Raw genomic sequence first — 11,720 nt, 5'->3', positions numbered from 1 at the left:
GGCTGCTGTCATGGCGTTTCAGAAGTTTTCCCAGGAACCTTTCAATTTGGTCATGGATTCCGCCTATGTGGCCGACATAGCCCAACGGTTGGGTCATTCAGTCCTGAAGGAGGTCAGCAATCCAGCCTTGTTTCATTTACTGAAGGCCTTGTGGAGTGCCATTCAAGCCCAGGTACATCCATATTACGTTCTGCATGTGCGGAGTCACACCAGTTTGCCAGGGTTTATTGCAGAAGGTAACGCAAGAGCTGACAAATTGGCTAACCCAGCCTGGGTTGCACCTCAGCCTGATACTCTCGGCCAGGCCAAGGCATCGCATGGCTTCTTCCATCAGAATGCACATACTTTGCAGAAACAGTTCCAGCTGACGTCAGCTGAGGCCCATGACATCGTTGAGTCTTGTGACAACTGCCATGCACTTGCTGCACCTTTGCCGGCAGGGGTAAACCCCAGGGGCCTTCGGGCCTTGGAGCTCTGGCAGACAGATGTCACTCAGGTTGCTGAGTTCGGCCAGCTTCGGTATGTGCACATCAGTGTGGACACCTTCTCCTCTGCCATGTGGGCTTCTGCTCACACAGGAGAAAAAACCTGTGATGTCATTGCCCACTGGAAGCAGGCCTTTGCTGTTTTGTGCGTGCCTTCTGCTGTGAAGACCGATAATGGTCCTGCTTACGCCTCTCAGAAGGTGCGGCAGTTCCTGCAGTTGTGGGGTGTGTCACACAAGTTTGGTATCCCTCATTCTCCGACAGGTCAGGCTATTGTGGAACGTGCTCATGGTACACTAAAACGAGTTCTACAGAAGCAGAAACGGGGAATGCAGGGTGAGACCCTGCACAGTCGGTTGGATAAAGCTTTATATACCCTCAATCACCTCACGGTGCCACAGAACTCCAGTAACCCAGTCATGTTGAACCATCACCTTTCTTTGAGGGCTTCGGATGAGCCGCCTCAGCCTCGGGCAAAGGTTAGAGTGAGGAATCTGGTCACAAAACAGTGGGAGGGTCCCTATGACCTCATTGCTTTGGGGCGAGGGTATGCTTGTGTATCCACAGATACTGGGGTACGCTGGATACCTGTGAAGTGTGTTCGTCCTGACCTACAACCGCAGAGGCAGCATTCGACCTGCGAGCGGGCTGGAGGCCGTGACCAAATTGGAAGTCATCGGATGGGTGGGCCAACGGATGAGGACTCAGATGTAGATGACATGCATGCTCACCCCGATGGCCCATCCACAAGCAGGTGTTGATGTTGGACAACTGTGTCATTTATTTTTTGAGTTTTGTTGTTTTTCTGTTTTTTTGGGTTTTTTTTGTAATAACGAAAGGGTGAGATATCACCCTGAAATTACAGCCTTCTGATTGTATGGAGTATTGTATTTTCCTATTATTTATCCTTTTGATTGTTTATAATGTTGCTAGTTTCTTTGTTCATTTTTCTTTTTTCTTTTCTTTTTGTTAAACCAAAAAGGGTGAGATGTTGCCCTGAAAACTCAGCTTTTGAGCTTGCTAACATAGTTTTCTAAGGACTTTCCCAGGACAGTAACTGTAAACATAGATATGTGTACATTCTTTCTGTTACACGTCTTGTGATGGGCATCTCTCATGGCCAGCGCAGTGAGAAAGTGTTATCCTGACCATCCAATCCCTGGCCGTGGTCAGAAGCCTACAAATCCTGGGAGGAAAAATAAACTTTCTCTTCTTTTCACCACACCTTGACCTGTGTCCGTGTGATCTATTCATCTTCAGCGGCGACACTAACACATCACCATCATTGGTCAGTGGCATACAACACCCTTCGACCTTTTGCAAGAAAACAAGAAACTGACAAACAGCACCTGCAAGGCTGTCTTCTATCTCTGAGGATTGTTTTGATTCCTCCTTATGATTTCCCAGGCCACTTTGTCAGGCTAGTCTGAGAAAGTTATGCAGCCTGCTTTTCCACAGTTGCTGTGCTCCCTGCTTTCTGCTCACATTTAGCAACCATACTTGGAAAAGTTTGAATATGCATTAAACCTGTGAAAAACGAGGTTCACATAATTTTTATAGAATTTAAAAGTTTAATAAAAAAGAAAATTAGGAGAAAAAAATAAAGTGAAGTATACAGATATGGCCGGGTGTCTCTGCATTCAGCCGAGAGAGCACACCTTACTAACAAAGGATGGTCCCTTAAAAACAGAATCCTACTACATATCCATAAATTCTCATACATATTCATACATTCTTCTTAGGATCTTTGGTGTTCTTCTGTTTAGTTTTCTCTTGCCCCCTTCCCAATAGATCAATCTTCTTGGCGCCATTGAGATATACGTTCCCTGATACCAGAAATGTAATGAATTCCTCCCCCAGAGCTCTGGTCACTGCTGTCTTCATCTGTATAAGATAGTTTACAAATGCAGGAGTTCTCTAGCTATTTTTTTTTCTCTGTCTTTGGGTTATACAAACAAAGACAGTTTTTATTTTAATACTATGCCATAGCCTAACATATATGTATTATACTACTATTTCGAAGTTTCATCAATAACAGAAATAAAGAAAACTATATTAATACAACAAAATTTGCCATTCTTATACACATAACATTCATTTTAATATGTGCGAAAAGCCAACAATATAATATGTATCTATAACAAACCCATATAGCAAAATGGTATAAAAGGAGTGTTCCCAAGACACCAGGTGTGCTCTTGGCAGAGAGCCAAGCACCCAGGCATTTTAACCCTTTGCTTTATTATCTTTGTCCCTTATTGTTTTTTTGTTTATATGAAACCTTTTAAATTTTATCAGGATTGTGAACCTTGTTTTTCACATCCTGCAGTAACTTTAAGCTGCAGTGACACTCCCCGGACGCCTCTCAGGTCCCAGGACACTCACAATCCTGTGGCTCGTTGTCCAGCGAATACCACAGACCTAATCTTAAAAGCTGTGATAGTACAAGGTTTTAAATCATAGAAAATTCAGGGACTTAGAAAGAAAGTTAGGCTTGGCAAGCCCTGGGAAAAGTAGGCCCTGGGAAATGCTAGGCCTTGTGCTTGCTATAGATCAGGTCAAACTGCACCTGTGTAAATCAGTATATGATAAATGATACAATTGTTAGATGTGATTAGATATAATTATTGTTTAAAGAACATGAGGAACAATGCTAGGGGGTTGAGAGGGGATCATGAAAAATTCATGCTTGGGTAAAAACAATGCATACAATAGAACAATGTAAGTTTAATAATTAATATGTAAGTTATATAATGATAGAGTATAAAAACATGTTCAGCTTAAAACCGAGGCGGGTCAGATTTGGGTATGTGTACCCCTGACACCCAGAGCTCTTAATAAAGCACCTTCATATAATCATTCCGTGATTATGTGTTCCTGAATGTTAACATTTTGGCGACCCTAGATGGGACCTTGTGAGTGCTGCTGAGAAAGCTCACGACCCAATCACGCTCCAGCCAGCACCGAGGGATTCTTGGGGAGCCCATCGGCCGTGACCATCTCCGCTGCTCACAACGTCCCCGGGGGAAGAGGTAAGGTGCTTTTACTTTGGTTTGGTTTGGTTTGGGTGCCTGCCAATGAGACACAGCGAAAGGTACGCTTGGTTGGGCTAAATGAATTCCTGTTGGTATTGTTTAAGTGCCGTCCTTCAGACGACTGCGAAAGCGTCGCGGGTTCGGCATTTGTGGTGTATTATAGTTATAATATGGAGAAGATTAAAGGGGTTTTGGGCAGCAATGCTCCCATACCATGTGCTTCTCCTTTGGGGTGCTTATTAGCACATTGGAAACAAGGTAACTTTGGGGAAGGATTACATAAGGCTAAATTAATTTTGGCAAGATCTCCCTACGGAAGAAGACCCCAATGACCCTGTCTCATCCGTTGGTAGCTACAACTCCCTCTACTCTCTCTCTTTACTTTGTTTTCTTTATCTCTCCCTCGCTCTCTTCCTCTCCTCTATCGCATAACCCTTGTTGGTGGCACTAAAATAAAGGTACATTATTGCTGCTGTGATTTAAACTGAAATCCCTTGGTGTCCTTTTTGCACTCTGAGATCAAACAAACTTCTCATGACTCCCACTCGTGTTAGTGAATTGTGACATTTAAACTGGAATCACGGACAGGATTTCTGACAGACAGAAGGGGCTGCAGGTTTGTTGTGCAGTCTGTATTAGGGGAAAGACGTTTTGCTCCAGCCGCACCTAGCCCGACACTCCCAAAAGAGTGAGCAGTGTCTAGAAAGCAAGGGGGGTGACTCGAATTTCCCGCAAACTGCACGCACTGAGGTGAAAAGCACCCCACACTCGCTTGAGAGCTCTGTCTGCAGAATTTCACATAAGATCTCTTCGTGCAAAAGGGCAGGACTGTTTTTTGTTGTTGTTGTGTGTATGAATTTTGACTGCTTGGTGTAGCGAAGAGACAACCAGAATTTTAAACTGAAGGAATGCCTCCCAAGCAGATTTGGTCTTTTCACCCATACAGGGAAGCGAAAAGCTCTGTGTGTGTGCATAATTTAAGTTTATACCTCCCTGTAGTGGTTTTTCCCTTTGTAAAAATTACTGAAAATGGCAGTGCAGAAGTTAAAACTGCATTTTATGCATGTTATGCTCTGTTAACAAAACACAATACCAGACCTTCTCCAGGAGGGGAAGAGTGAGCACTTACTGGTTTAATTTGGAAAATATGATTGATAGAGTATGTTCTTAACAACATGAAACAAAATTTAAACAGGGCAAAAATAAAATTATACTCTGTTCAGTTTTGGGAGCTTGTCTTAGAGCAGCTATAGAAACGTGCTTTAAGTGAAGAAGTGAGGAAAGAACTGTAATAGACTCCCTCCAAAACCTAGTTGAAATTTTGCAAAAACAATTAGATGAAGAAAGGAGTAAGATCAATCTGTTGCGAGCAGCCCTCCATGATAAAAATTCAAAAAATGCTGACTCGCTAAAAGAAACAGAAGAGAGGGAAACCCCTCTCATTAATCAAATTTACCCTCAAAAGGAGCTAACTTGGATAAAATTGTGGGGGAACACTGCTGTCCTAGTTTGAAACCTCTAATTAAAACAGAATACAATTATATCAGTGATGAAGATCTTGATCCACATAAAACCACTAAAGAAATCCCGTACACTGCTACTGAATTGGCTAAGTTAAGAAAAAAAAGGAGTACGGGCATCTCCCTCATGAGTCAGAGACAGAATATGTATTCCTAGTATCTCTCATTGGAGGTGATCAAATTTGATTGAGAGAACGGGAAGCCAGTGGGTACTGGGGACATGAAGTCGTCTTAACAACTGGAGACAGACGTAACCCATAGTCCCTAACTCAGCACGCAGCTTATTGGGCAGAGGGGCTTAACCCCTTGGAAAGGGGGGACTTTATTGCTATAGTTGGTGCCGCCAGCCGACTACTGGAAAACATTCACAATGCTGCCTGCTTGTAAATGATACACAAAAGAAAATTAATTGCTGGTTATGAATCACCAATGTTGTTATCTGTGAAAACTGAAATTATGACCCCTTTAATTCAAGGCCTTCCAGAATCACTTAAACCTACAGCAATTTTCCTCCAAAAAACCATAGCAGCTATAACCCCTGTGGATAGACTAGATAGATTTCTTGGGAAACCCAACTGATTGACCGGGTTCCACTGATCCTGGGTTTACTCCCTTCACCACCCCCTCTCAGCCGACAAGTTCACAATTGCATTCTCCTGCAAGGAACCATAAAATTTGGACATGGAGCAAAGTTGCAAAAGAGCTAATTAATTACAGTAGAAATTATGGACCTGTATATATCCTAGAAGAAAAATCAGAGAAAGCAAAGGGTGTTAGATACATTGGTTCTCTTAATGAAAACCCAGAAAAGGGAAAACAAATCTCTAACCGCCAGTATGGGTGGTCACTAGAGATAAAGGGGGTCCCCAGAAACATAACGGATGGCTTATTAGTTAAAAAGTTGAGTAAAGTAGTTTCTAATTGGCACTGTCCCAAGTTCATTATATTGAATTCCTCCACTGTACAACCCAGCACACCTCCACAGGCTCTAAGCTGTGAGCCAAAGCAGTCTCCTCAGCTTCTGGGAGTGGAGCCCAAACAGCCTCAGAATCAGAGAAACTGGTAACTCTGCCTCTCATGGGTGAGCAGAGAGGCGGAGGTTGGTTGTATTTAAAATGCTCACTAGAAATAACAAAACTAGAGACATAGTGATTACAGCAATAGCAGGTCCTAAACGTGCACCTATTACTTGTATAGTTAACACTCGAGCCCAAATTTCTGTGTTAACCAGTACAGACTAGTACAGGATTTGAGAGCAATAAATGGAATAACTAAAGATATTTACCCAGTGGTAGCTAATCCTTGCACATTGTTAACATCTGTAAAAGAGAAATATAAATGGTTTACTGTAATTGATTTAAAAGATGCCTTTTTCTGCATACCCCTTGACAAAGAAAGTAGGAAACTGTTTGCCTTTGAGTGGGAAAGTCCAGAAGATGGAAGGAAAACTCAGCTCACCTGAACACGACTCCCACAAGGATGCAAGAACAGTCCAACCCTATTTGGAAGCCAACTGGCTAAAGAGCTGGAGATTTGGACAGAGAATGGGCAAGTACCGAGAGAACAATACCTGCTGTTACAGTATGTTGATGATATACTGATAGCTGCAGAAGAGAAAACAACCTGCATAAACACAACTGTCCCACTATGGAACTTCATGGTTAGGTTCTTTCTCCCCTTGAACTGAAATTGATGAGAAGGAGGCTGTTTTTTCTCTTGTTCGGACTTAGTTGTTTATTCTTCTCTTATCTGCATTACATGTATACAAGATACAAAGGTACAAGGTACAAAGAGCTATGTGCACTAAGATAGAAAGGCGCAAAATGGCTAACAAGGATTTTTTTTCAAGGTCTTTTATATGTCCATTTACCCAATTAACAGATGCCAAGTAAATTATTTTTCTTAGTGACCCAATGACCCAACACTTGTGAGCTGCACTGCAGCATCTTCTATCCAATCACTTATTACTACCCTAAAACCTCTAGAAGAAGAAGATGAAGAAGAAAGAAGAAGGACAAGAGACAACACCCTAAATCCTCCATCTTGTCTTCTGTTCTCTAAACTACTTTAAACTCCAAACATTAACTTTTTCACTCAGTGACATAAGAAACGTTCTAATTTAAACATTTACACTCCTAGCTTTTCTATTTAACCTTAGCAGTTGTTTTCAGGATGTTTTATGAAATTCAGTCCTTTCCTGGATGTCAGAGCCAGGTATCAGAGATAAGGGCACACTCTCTGTGCCTCAGACTCCAACACGTAACAACTGAAATTTTAAATCAGCTGGGAATGGGAGGATATAAGGTGTCTAAAGAGAAGGTACAAATTTCCCAGCAAACTGTGATTTACCTGGGATGTGAAATCTCACAAGGGCAACATAAGCTGGGTACTAATTGTATTCAAGATATTTGTGCTATTCCAGAGCCCCAGAACTTACATGAGCTGCGAGTTTTCCTTGGGATGACAGGGTGGTGCCCCTGTGAATCATGGACTATGGACTAACTGCAGAACCCCTGTATGAAGCCCAGAAGACGCAGACATTTTCCTGGGGCAAACCACAGAAGGAAGCCTTCCTCAAACTGAAGGAGGCATTGACAACTTCTTCGGCATTAAGATTACCTGATTTATCCAAAGATTTTCAGCTGTTTGTGCATGAAAGGCTGTGTCTAGCACTGGGAGTGCTGACCCAACATTTGGGAAGCTGAAAAAGGCCGGTAGGCTACTTCTCCAAACAACTTGACAACGTGAGTGCCTGATGGCCCTCATGCCTGCGGGCAGTTGCAGCCACTGTGATGCTGATACAAGAAGCTAGAAAACTCATAATGGGTAGACACATAGATGCCTACTTGTCACATATAGTAACCACTGTTTTAGAACAAAAGGGGGACCATTGGCTATCTCCAAGCAGGATGATGAAATTCCAGGTAATCCTGACTGGGCAGGATGATGTCACACTAAAGACAACTAACCTTTTGAATCCAGCTTTGTTCCTAGGTACCACAACTGAAGAAGGTCCATTAGAGCATGACTGTGTAGAAGTAAAGTACACCTATTTGGCAAGAGAAGTCCTGAAAGACATCCCAGTAGAGCAACCAGAATTGGAGCTATTCACAGATGGAAGCAGCTTCATGGAGAATGGGATCAGATACTCTGGATATGTGGTAACAACAGTCAGTACAGTAGTGGAGAAAAAAGCATTATCATCAAATACATCTGCCCAGAGGGCAGAACTGGTTGCCTTAACCAGAGCTCTAGAACTAAGTGAAAGGAAAAGGGTAAATATATGGACTGACTCAAAGTATGCTTTTGGAGTAATACATGTATACAGAGCACTGTGGAAAGAAAGAAGACTACTGTGTTCTCAAGGTAGGCACATTAAACATCAAGATGCAGTCCTGCAATTAATAAAAACAGTACAAAACCTGAACAAGTAGCAATCATGCACTGTAGAGCACACCAATCAGGAAGCTCCAAAATTTATGAGGGAATCAAAAGGCAGACTGGACAGCTTGACAGATTGCTCTAGAAGTGCAAACAACAATGGCATTGATACCTTTAAAAGTTAATGTATATCAATTTAATTTGCCTCCAAAACCGAAATATTCAGTAGAAGATGAGAAATTGGGACATTTGCTAAATGCACAAAATAATTCAGAATGGTGGTATGTAACTGCACAAAGACAAATAGTGTTACTCCCCTTGATAATGAGAGAAGTTCTTCAAATTAAACATAACAAATGTCATTGGGGTGCACAGGCACTGGTAAAATTGCTAAAACAAAAATGAATCTCGGTACAGATGCTAACAATGGCAAAATCAGTAATGTCAAAATGTGAGATCTGCTTGAAAAACAACTCAGTGGCTAAACACAGGCACAGCTAGGAAGGATTAGGATAGGACTAGAATCAGGATGACACTTGGCAAGAACCCTCTAGTAGAGTGAAATTTGAGTGGGCCCTAGAGTCTTTGCTTGGTCCTATAGCAAACTATCAGAATAGAGAAATGTTGTACAAACTTACAGGTTCAGTAGATAGACTGGCAAGAGTCACCTGGGAAGAATTTAAAGAACTAAACGTACAATTACAAGCCACCACAAAAATGACATTACAAAATCAATTGACCTTAGATTTGCTACTCCTGAAAGAGCATGGAGTGTGTGAGTTTTTAAAGGGACGGATTGATCATTGCTGCGTCCACATCCCAAATGTAACTGCAGATGTAAAATATGACATCAATCAGTTGCAACAAATAGAGCATGAAGCACAGAAAGAGCAAAAGGATTAGACTACAAGTTGGTTAGGCAAAATCTTCAAAGGGTGAGGGTGGAATGCGAGTTCATGGATTAAATCTATCATTGAGAGTTTGATATTCTTACTAATTGTATACTTAGCAATTTGGTTAGCTTGCAGCATCTTAAAAGGAGAAATACAGAAGAAAACGTCCTGGAACCAGAAAATAATAAAGGCACTGACACGAGATCCACACCCACCATCTTCTGGTTCTCCAATTCGTGACAACATCCAGGACAACATTTACATCAATCAAGAATTTGAAGAATATCAAGTATAAACTCAGAAAAAAGGACTGTATCAAGTGAAAACATTTGCACTTAGAGTGAAGTGAAAATGCTTTCAAAGGGGGGAATGATAGTAAAAGGTTCTAAAATCATAGAAAATTCAGGGACTTAGAAAGAAAGTTAGGCTTGGCAAGCCCTGGGAAAAGTAGGCCCTGGGAAATGCTAGGCCTTGTGCTTGCTATAGATCAGGTCAAACTGCACCTGTGTAAATCAGTATATGATAAATGATACAATTGTTAGATGTGATTAGATATAATTATTGTTTAAAGAACATGAGGAACAATGCTAAGGGGTTTGGGGGGATCACGAGAAATCCATGCTTGGGTAAAAACAATGCATACAATAGAACAATGTAAGTTTAATAATTGATATGTAAGTTATATAATGATAGAGTATAAAAACATGTTCAGCTTAAAACCGAGGCGGGTCAGATTTGGGTATGTGTACCCCTGACACTCAGAGCACTTCAATAAAGCACCTTCATATAATCATTCCGTGATTATGTGTTCCTGAACGCTAAGAGCTGTGTTGGCATTTTGCCCTCCATTGGATTGTGGTTAACAAATAAAGTCCCCTGTCATTGTATCAGGGTCTGAGCTTTGCTCTCTGCTTGCAGAGACTGCCTGGCTGAGGGTCTTTATCAAAGTCAAACATCCCCATAGAGGATGGCTTGACCTAGGGAGCACCCAGTATGTCGGGACCTGCTGCAGATGCCCAGTCTATTAAGGCAGTCAGCCTAGCAGCTGAAATGTCTCTTATCTGTTGATGGAAAAGCTGCCATAAATTTTCTAGGCTCTGCTTTTGCTCAAGTCACATTTTTCTTCTCATGATTTACCCTGCTGCTCACCTTAAGGTGAGGAATGTGTGCGCATCTTAAGCCCATTACTTGAAGTTGAGGATTGATCTGCTCCCTGGTTTCGCAAGGTCTTGTTACTGGTTGCAGTCCACCTCTTCACTGCAGTCTGATATCCTGTAGTTCAGGGCACCATTTGGAACGATGCAAAATAACATGGAACAACCCCCCCTCCCCCCCTCCCCGGCAGGTGCAAAAGGGAATCACTTTATTGCAAAAAACAGGCCTTTTAAAGCAATTAGCCCTTTATCAGTTGCATTCTTGTGAAGCACAACAAACATAATTCAACCAACCACCATAAAACACGAGATGAACACATGATGATTATATAACTTGGTTTTTCTATGGTTATATAACTTGTTTTCAACCTCTAATTCAGCTGAGTCATTCCCAGAGTCCTTTTCTACTTAGCCAAAGTAACAGGAATGAGCCATGAATTTAAAAGGGTAACAAAGCCTTCATTTTGTAAAGTTTTACTTATCCACAACAAGGGATCACTAGCTAATTATGTTCCTTAAGGCTGAAGTTAAAGAAAGGTGGGCTTTCACCCCACAGGGGCATGTTGTAATCCCATCCGTTCTCCTTTGAGAAATAGCCCAGTGAGAGCATGAAAGTACCCACTTGGGAACAGAAAATCTTTTGAAACATCTGAGGAAGGTAGTAATAGGGAGAGGAATGACTGATTTTGTACAATATATAACAAGCAAGTGTGAAATCTGTTGTAAAAACAACCCTGACACAAGCGAAAGAGTCGTGTTAGGAATAACTGAAACAGGAGATCTCCCAGGAGATTACTGGCAAATAGATTTTGCAGAGATGCCACATAAGGATGCATACAGGTATGTATTAGTATTCGTTGACACCTACAGCTAGCCTGGACTGGACAAAGTAAATCTGGCCATAACACAAATCCAATTCAGCTACCCTAGTTCATGTCTGAACATGTCCCTGGATAAGTTATAGGGGACCCTTGGCCAGACTCATTCAAGCTGAGAAGAAAGCATATGACTGGCCAGGAATCTGGGCAGGGAGAGAGATCTCAGCCAATGGCTGTCTAGCCCAGGAAATTTGAATTGGGTATTTAAGTGAGTTCTGAATAATAAACAAGGCTGTTTGTCTCATGAACACCTGGAGCACGAGTTGTGGATTTTTGTCTCCCCACCCATGACCAGCACGTTACAAGTGGTGACCCCACGTGTGAAGAGACAGCCTTTCCTGTGATTAGAGCAGGGGGAAGACAGGGACAGAGCC

General features: G+C 42.0%; 1 pseudogene; it reads left to right on the top strand.

The window, feature by feature from the left end:
- Positions 1-10: 10 nt before the first annotated feature.
- LOC148183364 (uncharacterized) lies at positions 11-6,106 on the top strand (annotated as a pseudogene).
- The last annotated feature ends 5,614 nt before the right edge of the window (positions 6,107-11,720 follow it).

Source organism: Pseudopodoces humilis, chromosome 12 (genome assembly GCF_049639895.1).
Source record: "Pseudopodoces humilis isolate 2021_Gansu_Grassland_sample_001 chromosome 12, ASM4963989v1, whole genome shotgun sequence".
NCBI lineage: Eukaryota > Metazoa > Chordata > Aves > Passeriformes > Paridae > Pseudopodoces > Pseudopodoces humilis.
The sequence above is the reverse complement of the archived record's forward strand: the minus strand, read 5'-3'. Positions and strand labels throughout refer to the sequence as shown.